At 47.6% G+C, this 12250-nt stretch overlaps 1 protein-coding gene across 7 annotated transcripts in view; it reads right to left on the bottom strand.

Moving 5' to 3' along the window:
* ALS2CL (ALS2 C-terminal like) overlaps window positions 1–12250 on the bottom strand; it is a 573008-nt gene that overhangs the window by 17449 nt on the left and 543309 nt on the right. The gene's annotated exons all lie outside the window — the stretch shown is intronic.

The raw sequence follows: 12250 nt of genomic DNA, 5'->3' as shown, positions 1-12250 counted from the left end.
TAATAACAAATTTACATTTTACTATAATCTCGCTTATCACTTTCAATATACAGCTTTTAGGCTCTTAGATTTTCAGTCTTGGGTATTGGTATCGTAAGAGTAGGTATCCAGTGCCTACTGCCTGTGATGAGACGCTGAAGCTCTTGGTAGATGGGTAGCACACTAGTCTGAAAGATCCCAGTGTTAGTCATTTATTTACGCATAAGAGTTACAATTTTACATGCTGTCTTCATGCTGTCATTCATTTCGCAACATACATCTCATGAACAATTGATGTGCAATTCTTTATCCTTGATTTATATGGGATGCCTCACACCATTAGGAACTTTGACATTCTATTGTATAGGAATTAATATAACATATTCTACTCCAGATGACGTACTGAAGCAATTTCATTTCAACTTTATTCAGCATCAATGCCATAAAAGCCATCAGTACAATATTTGCAGAAATAGTTGAACAAGAACTGCAATAGACCCATCACCACAATGATAACGAAAATAGTTTAAAATAACTGCAATACGATCACCATCACAGGAAAGTGCATGAGTTCAAAGATCCAGCAGCATGGAAAGAGTTATCTAAAGAATTGTCATCAGAAGAACAATATGTCAAATTACCTAAAATATTGGGCGGGCCTACTAGAACAGCTTTCTTCTTTTAAAGCTTGTGTCAAGGAAACATTTACAGACATCTCAAGGTTTACACTGCAAAATGATAACATAAGTCCATACAGAAATAAAATACTGACTAAGGGGCTTATTACGAGTCTGGAGGACTTTGGACTGCCAGACGCGAGGTGGCGCGATGGTCTTCCAACTGCCTGTTAGGACCAGGGCAGCCAGGCTGCCCTGGGACCACCACAACTAATGGCACGGCGGTCTTGAGGCCGGAATATGCTTGGTGGTGCCGCTGAGGCTCTGCCAAGCATAGTCCGAGTTTTCTCACCGCTACACTTTTCATGGCAGTGCGTCCTCCATGAAATGTGCGGCAGTGAAGAAACAAAGGGGGCCCTGTATGGCCCCCTGGTGCCTCACGCCATGTGGATGCAAATGGGGGGTCACAACATGTGCTCCCAAGTGTTGCATGCACACTAGTACCTGCACAACATGGACTGCAACAGGCCATGCCGTGCAGACACTGCCTGTGATGTTCCCATTGCGGTGCCTATTTTATAGGCACAGCCCTGGGAATGCCACATAACCACCTGCTAGTCCAGGAGAAAACTCTTGATCTGGCAGGCAGTTCCTACATGAGTTTGGTGGTGCAGGGCAGTCCCAGTCCCGCACCGCCGCAGTCATAATGAGGCTCTAAAATATAACGCACTGAAGCGGTTTGTGGATGAGCCACACTCTACTCTGTTAGATGCTTGCAACATTAGAGACAATACCTATGCACATTTAGTTAAAATTGTCATGCTATTTCTCACTCAGCTGTCACACAGTTCATAAATAGTTTGCCATGAAATTTGTCATTCGATCTGTTATATAAAGTTATCACAAACTGTCATGCAGCCTGTCCTATTCCATGTCCTTAAGACATTCTGGAATTCGTCACACAGGCAATCAATCGGTAAATTGCGTATAAAGTTCTGGAATGATCATGCAGACAGTCATGCAAGCATATGGTTGCCATTTGATAATAGTGCTACCAATGAAATACTGTATGCAATCAAAGGAACATTGTATTTGTCTCTTTCCTAAATTCGTTACAACTTCAGTCTTTCACCAGTTTATCTTGCCAGTCTTTCCTTCCTCAAAGATATCTCCCTGAAAAGGAGAGGTTCACTGAGGGGAGTATCCCTATTCATTCTCCAATAAGGCTCTAACCAGTTTATATGATATTGTTGCCAGAGTTATGTTGCCTCCCCATCTATTGGAACCACCTCTTACAGAGAGGCATATTTCCTAATAGCTAAACAACTCATTGGATGTATAATTATTTGCTTGCTTTTATACATGAAGTGTCATACCTGTGCTCGAGAGGGAGTCGCGGCAGCATCCGGACTCCCGCATTCCCCGGTATAAAACACATCGCGTCGGAACGTTTGACGCTTCGCGTTCTAGTTGTTGAGGAAACACGCCACTTCCGGGTCTTCCCTTCCGTCTCCGGGACTCGCTCGTCAGTGGAGAAGCGTCGCGATGGATTCCTGTCTTTCTGTTTCGGATCGTAGAGGAGAGTTATCTGAACTGAATTCCCCAGAGACACTTTGAGTTTGGAAGTATGGTCCTTCGAGGGAACTTCACCTATTTAAGGCAGTAACGCGCTCGCTCTCATTAGAGGGGTTTGTCCCTCCATTGAAGCTCCATCAGTGGGCCGCTTTGGAGCTCACTTCGGTAGCACTTCGATATTCATTGCTCCACAGGCTCCCGTGGTGGGTAAAATAGGGGCTTGTTGCAAAGGCGTTGTTGCATCTGCCTCTTCTTATATGTTATCGCCGCTACACACAACCGCACCCCAATTTTCTGCTGTGCCTATCAATCCATGTTGTATTGTCTTATATGTCTATAACGTTACGGAAAGAATATCCTTTTCTTCTATGCCTTACCTATGCCGCTCATTATGGCAATTAGCCGCAAATAGGTATCGTAGAAGTCCATAGGGTTGTGACGAGAACAACCTACATTATCAAGTTGAGTGGACAATATTGGTTGTGCTACTAACAACCAAGGGGGATTATTTCTGCCACATGACAGTCCATGTCGACGCTTGTTTTGAGAGGGTAAGAAGAGTAGGTACATCCTCTATAAATTCTCTTATAGCACATAGGGCCTCATGTAGGTAAATAAATTTTACCGGTTCTTAAATACCGAGCCGTACCGAATCGGTAAATTAGAATCGGTAAGTTATATGTAGGTAAAAATTCGGTAACAGTTACCGATTCGGTAACAGTCGGTAAATACGAATCGGAATTCACCGAATCGGTAAATACCGAGGTGGTATTTACCGAATCGGTAAATACCGAATCGGTATGTACGGATTCGGTAAATCAAATCACATGACTTGACGAAACAGCCAATCCAGTGCAACGACAGCCCACCCAACCAGGAAGTGCCCACACCCAGGCAGGTGTACATCATTAGCCGAAGTGGCCACACCCAGGCAGGTGTACATAATCAGCCGACCCTGGAGAGGCTTGGAGTGCAGAGGAGAGGCAGGGAGCCGTTGCATGTGCGAGCGGGTAAACGAACAGCATGTCCAGCCAGAGAACACAGAAAGACGGAGGGGAAAGGAGGAGGAAGCTGAAATTTAGCCCCAAGGAACTCCAGGTGCTGGTGGAGGAGGTGGTGAAGCAGCACCAGAAGCTGTTTGGAAGGCAATCCCTGCAAGTGCCTGAGGCTGAAAAGCGCAACATATGGCTGGCCATCCAGGCGCAGGTCAATGCTGTGGGAGTGACCCACAGGGACATTGAGGTCCTCAAAAAGCGCTGGTATGACCTCAGGATTGTAACCAAGAGGAAGATGGGCGACATCCAGAAGGAGGCCAGCCAGACCGGAGGTGGAACCAACAGGGCACCTGCCCTCACCGAACTGGAGGAGCTGGTGGCGGCCACAATCGAGCAAGAGAGCGTCGTGGGTCTTGGGGACGCCGACAGCTCTGCCAGAGCCGCAACACACCAAGGTAAGACGAAAGCACAGCAATGTTGCCCCCCTACCCCTATCCCACATCCCCCATTGTGAAACGAGAATCACACTGCAGTCCACACGTGTCAGTGCAGACAGGCAATGCATTCCGGGAGATGTAGTCAGGGCAACACTAACCATGACGTAAATGTTACAGGGCAACAAGGCATGTCACGCACTCGAGGCACAAGGAGACAGGGGACATATTGGAATGTGAAATGATTTATTGTGACGCTTGCAATGCAGCCCTTCGGGGACACTGAGCCAATGTTGTATTTCTGTCCACAGATGTGACATCATGCAGGACAGGGCATGCTGCAGGAGAGACGGCACACCGGCCACATAAATCACCTCTAGCCAGCACAAGTGCAGACCAGGGAGCAGGCCCACTGGCAGCCGCACCACCAACACAGCCAGCCTCGCCGCACACAGAGCCTGCATCACCTCACCGAGAGCCAGCATCACCACCACCAGAGCCAGCATCGCCACTCATGTTCGATTCACCGGCCACATCTCCGCTTGCAGGTGTGAGAATGAGGAGGCGTCCAGCAGCCAGGCTACGAGCCTTAGACACCTCGTCAGACGACAGCATGGGCCCAGAAGACCGCACCGGGCCCCAGGAAGGGAGCCATGCCACTGTGCCCCACACCTCACAGGCAGCACAGACGGAAGCAAGAGGGCGCCGCAGGTCGCGTGTCCAGAGTCCACCAGCACCCACTGACGGCCATGGTGTCTTCTTGGGGCTCGAGGGCCAAATGTTGAAGCAACAGCGCCTGCAATCAAAGGCAGTCATGTCAGTCCAGAGGCACATGCGGGTGATGAAGACAACATTAGTCAACATGGACACTAACATTGGCGGCATGGCTGCGGGCATTCGGGACATGTCCCAGTCAATCCAGCAGTTGTGCAGCAAATTAGATGCTGACATCGAAGCACGGCGCCGGGAACGCCAGAGACGGGACACCACCAGCAGGGCACTCAACCGTCTGGCAACTGCGACTTCTCTGCTGTGCCGGCGCTCTGTGACGATGCAGGAGGGCCTAACACAGTGCTGCAGCGACCTGTCTCGGGGGATGGTGCAGGTGACAAGTGCACTAGGGGTGCTATTGACTAGTCAGGCGTCGACAACTGCTGCAGGGGATGCTGCGGAGAGCATCGACACCAGCAGCAGCATCACACCCCCCGTCCCAGAAGCACGCAGGAGCAGCAGGCGGCTTGGGGTTGGCTCTAGTGAGGATGCACAGGCCGTGCAATCCACCACTGCAGCGCGTATGCGCAAACATTGATGTGGCCCTGCTTAGCCACTTCCCATTGGGTGACGTAACCCTGGACATACTCCTTGTATAGATGGTATATTGCCAGATTGGCCTGTTCATGTGTTCATGGCGTGGTGCCACATTAAAACTACGTCAGGACTTCTCACAACTCGCTGTGTCCCCTTACTTACTCAGAAATAGTTGCATGTGATCACTGCCCGTCTCTCTCTCCCATCGATTGCAGTTGGCACTCTAGCTGCGTTGCCCTCTGGCTGGCCTGACTCATCCTCGTTGTCCTCAAAATATGTCAGTTCCACATCTGTACCTTTTTTCGTGGCAAGGTTGTGCAGCATTGCACAAGTGGCAATAATCTTGCAGCAGGTGATGGGTTTGTACTGGCGTGCGCCTCCGCTCTTGTGGAGGCAGCGGAACCTGCTCTTCAGTAGTCCAAACGTGCGCTCCACCACATTGCGTGTTGTTTTGTGTGCCACGTTGTATCGTCTCTCACTCTGGGTTGCTGGGTGTAGGTAGGGAGTGAGGATGAATGACCGGCATGCATATGCACTGTCGCCTGGATGAGTAAAAGGGAACCATCAGTAACAAGCCTCTATACACTATGATTTGCAGGTTTCAAGGGGCGTCACTGTTACTTACCTAGCAGGTATCCCTCTCCGAATTCTCCGGCACTCAGTCGTGTGTAGATCCCACTATTCTGGAAGATGTAAGAGTCGTGGGTGCTCCCCGGAAACTTTGCAACTATATCTGTGATGATGTTCCCTGCATCACAGCTCACCTGCACATTGATGGAGTGGGTGGACTTCCTGTTCCTGTAGATGTGCTCTGTATCAGCTGGAGGACAGATTGGGATGTGTGTACCATCAATACAGCCGATGACATGGGGGAACTGTGCCATGTGATAAAAGTCAGTTTTTGTTTTCTGCAGTGCAGCCTGTGTGTTCGGGAAGCTTATGTAGTGGTGCATTCTCTGCATCATGGCATCCAGGAACTTCCTGAAGAAACGTGACAGGCAACTCTGGGATACCCCACCCACCGCAGCTATCACCACCTGATAACTGCCGGATGCCAACAGATGTAGGCTGCAGAGCACCTGCACATGTGGGGGTATGGCGTGCGCCCTTCTTATTGGATGGTCCAGGAGTGGGTGTAGGTCCCTGATTAAGTCCATGATGGTTTCGGGGTCTAGCCTGTACCTCTCATGTATCTCTGCATCAGTCAGCTGGAATAGTGTGATGCGCTGTCTGTAGATTTGTTCCTCCCGTCGCCACACCCTCAGTCCTGCTGCCTGTAGACGTAGGCGCCTTGCAATGACGTACATAGCGGCCATGTTGTCCACGCTGTTGCATTTTGGGTTTGATTATATGCATTGTTGATGGTTACCACCTGCTTTCAATCCGTGTTAATTACCGACTCTTATTTACCGATTTTACTGGATTTCTTAATTACCGAGTGCTCCTACATGTCATTTTAGATTTTACCACTTCATATTTACCACTTCATGTTTACCGATTCGTTAATTATGTCTTCGGTAAATATGAATCGGTATTTTAGAATTCGGTAAATATGATTCGGTATTTACCGCCTCATATTTACCGAAAAGTCGTTTTTGGACTCCTACATCTCACTTGTCTGAATACCGGTCGGTAACGGCATATTTACCGAAAATCGGCCGTTACCGACCGGTATTTGGCTACCTACATGAGGCCCATAGTGTGTGTATATTTAACGTTATTGTTTCTTTATGTTTAGGAGCATCACACTGGTCGTTTAAGTTATCACCTTTTTTTTGGACATCAGAGGAAGAGGGGAGAAGTACAGGTAGATACTGGGACACTTGTTTAGTCGTTATTGCAAGGCTAATTGCCCTGCCTATTAAGCTGGCTGTCTGCTAACGTAACCTTTTGTTTGCAGGACTTATTTTGGATCTCAGTGGGGCTCTCGAGGTGCTGGAGGTGCGCTGGACCTGCCTTGTTTCTCATTCCCTTGTCTCCCCTCTTCCCCCATCCACTTGTTCTGCTTTGACTTTGTTGGGCGGACTGGTGGTGGAGGGAAGTTGGGAATTGTCTTCTGTTTCCTGCTTCCTGCCCCCGCAGAGACCTCAGGTGAGCCTGACAGAACGCGAAGCCCACGTGGAATCTCTGCCTGGTCAGGATGGAGGAGAACAAGATCACCCTAGTGGACTTAGCCCATATGATAGGGAACTTACAGAAAGAAACACAAGCCCTTTCCCTCAGAGTAGACACATTGCAGAGAAACGTGGTCAAAGAGACCACAAAAGGGGCTGAGGGAGGCCTTCCTTCCTCCTTCTCCCCCCAGGCAGTAGTTAGCAATCCAGTGATTCAGGTTACCACTCCTCCCACTATACCATTAGCCCCTCCAGAAAGATTCACGGGAGATCCTTCTCGTTTCGCAGCCTTTATTAATCAATGTCAATTGCTCTTTATGTGCAAGGCTGCTTGTTTTCCCACAGAACAGGCCAAGGTGGCCTTTGTATTATCGTACCTGGGGGGAGTCGCAGCTACCTGGTCTATCCCTTTGGTAGAACGGAACGATCCTCCTTTATACAATTACACTCTATTTAAAGAGGAATTGAAAAAATTGTTCGATAGGCATTCTTTTATACAGTCCGTAGATTCCGAACTATTGAATTTGAAGCAGGGCTCTAAGGATTTGGTTACGTACATGGCAGAATTCAACCGCCTGGTAGTAGAAGCAGGTTGGCCAGAAGAAAAAAGAAGTGCCTTGTTCTACAGGGGGCTTAAAGACGATTTAAAAGATGTGTTATCTCAGGTGGTGGAACCCCCTCAAGAGTGTAAGGCCCTGATGGACCTAACCGTGAAGTTGGACATCGTTTACATGAGCGGAGGAGGGAGAAGGGGCGAACAGAGGCACGGCTCCTGACCTATAGAGAGAAGCGCACTGAGACCGAGAAGTCTGCTACAGAGGTGGAACCAATGCAGATAGGGAGCTTAAGAGGTCCTCTTAGTAATGAGGAAAGACAACGACGTCGTGACCAGAAATTATGCCTTTACTGCGGTAAACAGGGGCATTTCTTGAGAGATTGTGCTGTTAAACCAAAGAAATCAAAGGAGCAGGGAAACTAGAGAGCCTGGGATCTATGGGGACAAGAATTTCAGGCGGTTCAGGTTTAATAGTCTCCCAACCCGTAGTTGTAGAATACTCGTGCACCATGCTCTCCCATTTCCATGTAGATGCTTGGTTGGAGTGGGGAGGTCACCATGTTAAGGTCCGCGCTATGGTTGATTCCGGTGCTACCTGTAATTTTATGGATATTCAGTGGGCCACTAAGAAAAACATTCCTTGTGAAGCCAAATCAATTATAGAAGAAGTTCGAACCATAGATGGGAGTTCTATTAAATCAGGTCCATGTTACACACACCACTATTCCATTAAGAATGTGCATAAATGAGATACACTCGGAAACCCTTGCTTTTGATTTAATCAAATCTCCTCAATTCCTGTGGTGTTGGGGGTCTCTTGGTTATCACAACATAACCCAACCATTGATTGGAGTCAGAGGACTGTTTCATTTGCCTCAAAGTTTTGCAGTGAACATTGTCTTAAGCAGCCTAAAATTGCAGCTCCTTTGTTAGGTTCCTGTATACCAGCTGAGCCTGAACTCCCTTCCTGTTATTTGGACTGGAAGGACGTGTTCGACAAACAAAAAGCTACAGCACTTCCACCCCATCGTCCCTACGACTGCAGAATAGACTTAATACCGGGGGCTCAGATACCTTGTAGTCGTATTTACGCGCTAACTGAAAAGGAGAACCTTTATCTGCGCGAATATTTAGACGAGATGCTCCGCATAGGCTTTGTTCGTCCTTCCCGGTCACCTGCTTCCTCTCCTCTCTTTTTCATCCCCAAACGAGAGGGAGGCCTCAGATGCTGTATTGACTACCGCAGTTTGAACAACAACACCATTAAAAATCGGTATCCTTTACCGTTGATTTCATCATTATTGGATCAGGTGAAGAACGCCAAGATCTTTACGAAGTTGGACTTACGAGGTGCATACCACTTAGTGCGAGTCCAACAAGGTGATGAATGGAAGACAGCTTTCCGCACTAAGTATGGGCTTTATGAATATCTAGTTATGCCCTTTGGGCTTTGTAACGCCCCAGCCGCATTCCAATATTTCATTAATGAGGTATTGAGAGACATACTGGTGTATTCCTCTTCTGTGGAGGAACACATAGGTCATGTACAGTCGGTATTAAAAAGACTCAGAGACAACCAGTTGTTTGTTAAACTGGATAAATGTGAATTCCATACAACCAGGGTAGCCTTTTTGGGTTTCATTCTAACACCTACAGGAGTCAGTATGGATCCACAGAAAGTAGAAGCAATAACACAATGGCCATCTCCCAAAACTGTGAAGGACGTCCAGACCTTTTTAGGGTTCGTCAATTTCTATCGGCGGTCTATTGGCTAATTTTCTGAATTGGCGTCCCCTATTACCAAACTATTAAAGAAAAACGTTGAATTTGTATGGTCCCCTACAGCGGACGCTGCCTTTGAAACCCTGAAACGAGCTTTTACTGAAGCTCCTATCTTGAGACACCCAAACCCTTCTCGTCCTTTTTTGGTAGAAACCGATGCGTCTCAGACTGCTATCGGAGGCATTTTGTCAAAGAGATGTTTCCACTGACTATTTACACCCTGTTGCCTTCTTTTCCCACAAACTTTCTGCAGCAGAACAGAATTACTCCATAGGGGATAGGGAGCTCTTAGCTATTAAACGAGCTTTCGAAGAATGGAGACAATATTTGTTAGGAACCCTACATAAAGTTACCATTCTCACAGACCATAGGAATTTACTGTTTCTGAAATCAGCACGAGCATTGTCCACAAGACAGTTACGGTGGACGTCTTTCTTTAGCGAATATGATTTTGTCATCCAGTATCAGCCTGGAAGAAAACATGGGAAAGCCGATGCATTATCCCGATTGGGGTTTGATACGTATGAACCAACCCTTGACCCGCCTCCTATCATCGCTGCAGACCGTATTGTAGGGGCCCTGACTCTAGAGGAGGAATATGTGCAGAAAGTGAGAGAAACACAAGGCTTAGAAGAGCTCAAGGAATGGGAAAAGAAATATCAGGGGAATAGAAGTGAAGGATTGTTGTACATCCAAGGAAAGCTTGCGGTCCCTACCGCTGAATTACAAGAACAAGCCTTGAATTGGTGTCACACGCATGTCCTTGTGGGGCATCCTGGTTATAAAAAAACCCTTGACTTAGTACGTCGTTATTTGTGGTGGCCCTCTTTGGCAACCGATGTGCAGATGTACGTTCAACGGTGTCACGTGTGCGCACAAGGCAAGAGCTCACATCAAGCCCCAGCCGGTCTTTTACTACCCATGCCAACACCTCCTAGCCCCTGGAACACACTTTCAATGGATTTTATAGTAGAGTTCCCTAGAACAGCAAAAGGGCATACAGTAGTATGGGTGGTAGTGGATATGTTGACCAAGTTAACCCATTTTACTCCCCTAAAAGCACTCCCCACGTCACAGGAACTAGCATGGTTAGTTGTGCAACACGTGGTCCGGTTACATGGATTGCCCACTGTTTTGGTTTCTGACCGAGGGCCCCAGTTCATATCAAAATTTTGGAAAGGGTTGGGTAAACTGTTACACATAGACATGAAGTGTTCTTCAGGGTATCATCCACAAACTGACGGACAGACTGAGAGAATGAACCAGTGTTTGGAACAGTACTTAAGGTGTCAGCTGTTACAGACCCCAGCAGTTTGGGATAAATACTTATGGGCAGCCGAGTTTGCCATTAATAACAGTATACATTCCTCCACCAAGTTCTCTCCGTTTTTCACTTCATATGGTTTCCATCCACGCTTCTTACTAACACATGTTACCCTTACCGCCCCTGTCCCTGCTGCTAAGGAGTTCATCACACAATTACAGGAAGTACATAAATCAGCTGTAGTAAATATTGAAAAGGCCAAAGTGGCGTATAAGGAGAGTGCAGATGCGCATCGTCGTTCAAGTCCTGAAAATGTGGTAGGAGACAATGTCTGGCTATCCACACGCCATGTCCCGATCAAAGGCGCCAATAAATTCACACCACGATACATAGGGCCTTATGTGATCACGGAAATCATCAATCCGGTGGCTATGAGATTAAAACTCCCAGAAACCTTAAAGATACATCCGGTATTCCATGTATCATTGTTGAAACCTGTTGTGCCTGGTACCGAATTACCGACCCTCCCAGCTCCTCTAGAAGTTGACAACGAGATTGAGTATGAAGTTGGGGCTATAGTGGACTCTCGGAGAGTGCGAGGGAAACTGCAGTACCTCATTCATTGGAAAGGGTATTGACCTGCAGATAGGACTTGGGAACCTGTAGGTCATGTTAACGCTCCCCGTTTAAATACGCCTGTTCCATCGTAAACATCCTTGGAAACCCAAACCAGTGGGGGGTTCCGTAGGGGGGATATACTGTCATACCTGTGCTCGAGAGGGAGTCGCAGCAGCATCCAGACTCCCGCATTCCCCGGTATAAAACACATTGCGTCGGAACGTTTGACGCTTCGCGTTCTAGTTGTTGAGGAAACACGTCACTTCCGGGTCTTCCCTTCCGTCTCCGGGACTCGCTCGTCAGTGGAGAAGCGTCGCGTTGGATTCCTGTCTTCCTGTTTCGGATCGTAGAGGAGAGTTATCTGAACTGAATTCCCCAGAGACACTTTGAGTTTGGAAGTATGGTCCTTCGAGGGAACTTCACCTATTTAAGGCGGTAACGCGCTCGCTCTCATTAGAGGGGTTTGTCCCTCCATTGAAGCTCCTTCAGCGGGCCGCTTTGGAGCTCACTTCGGTAGCACTTCGATATTCATTGCTCCACAGGCTCCCGTGGTGGGTAAAATAGGGGCTTGTTGCAAAGGCGTTGTGGCATCTGCCTCTTCTTATATGCTATCGCCGCTACACACAACCGCACCCCAATTTTCTGCTGTGCCTATCAATCCATGTTGTATTGTCTTATATGTCTATAACGTTACGGAAAGAATATCCTTTTCTTCTATGCCTTACCTATGCCGCTCATTATGGCAAGTAGCCGCAAATAGGTATCGTAGAAGTCCATAGGGTTGTGACGAGAACAACCTACATTATCGAGTATGAGTGGACATTATTGGTTGTGCTACTAACAACCAAGGGTGATTATTGCTGCCACATGACAGTCCATGTCAACGCTTGTTTTGAGAGGGTAAGAAGAGTAGGTACATCCTCTATAAATTCTCTTATAGCACATAGTGTGTGTATATTTAACGTTATTGTTTCTTTATGTTTAGGAGCATCACACTGGTCATTTAAG

This window comes from Triturus cristatus, chromosome 10, assembly GCF_964204655.1.
Source record: "Triturus cristatus chromosome 10, aTriCri1.1, whole genome shotgun sequence".
NCBI lineage: Eukaryota > Metazoa > Chordata > Amphibia > Caudata > Salamandridae > Triturus > Triturus cristatus.
The sequence above is the reverse complement of the archived record's forward strand: the minus strand, read 5'-3'. Positions and strand labels throughout refer to the sequence as shown.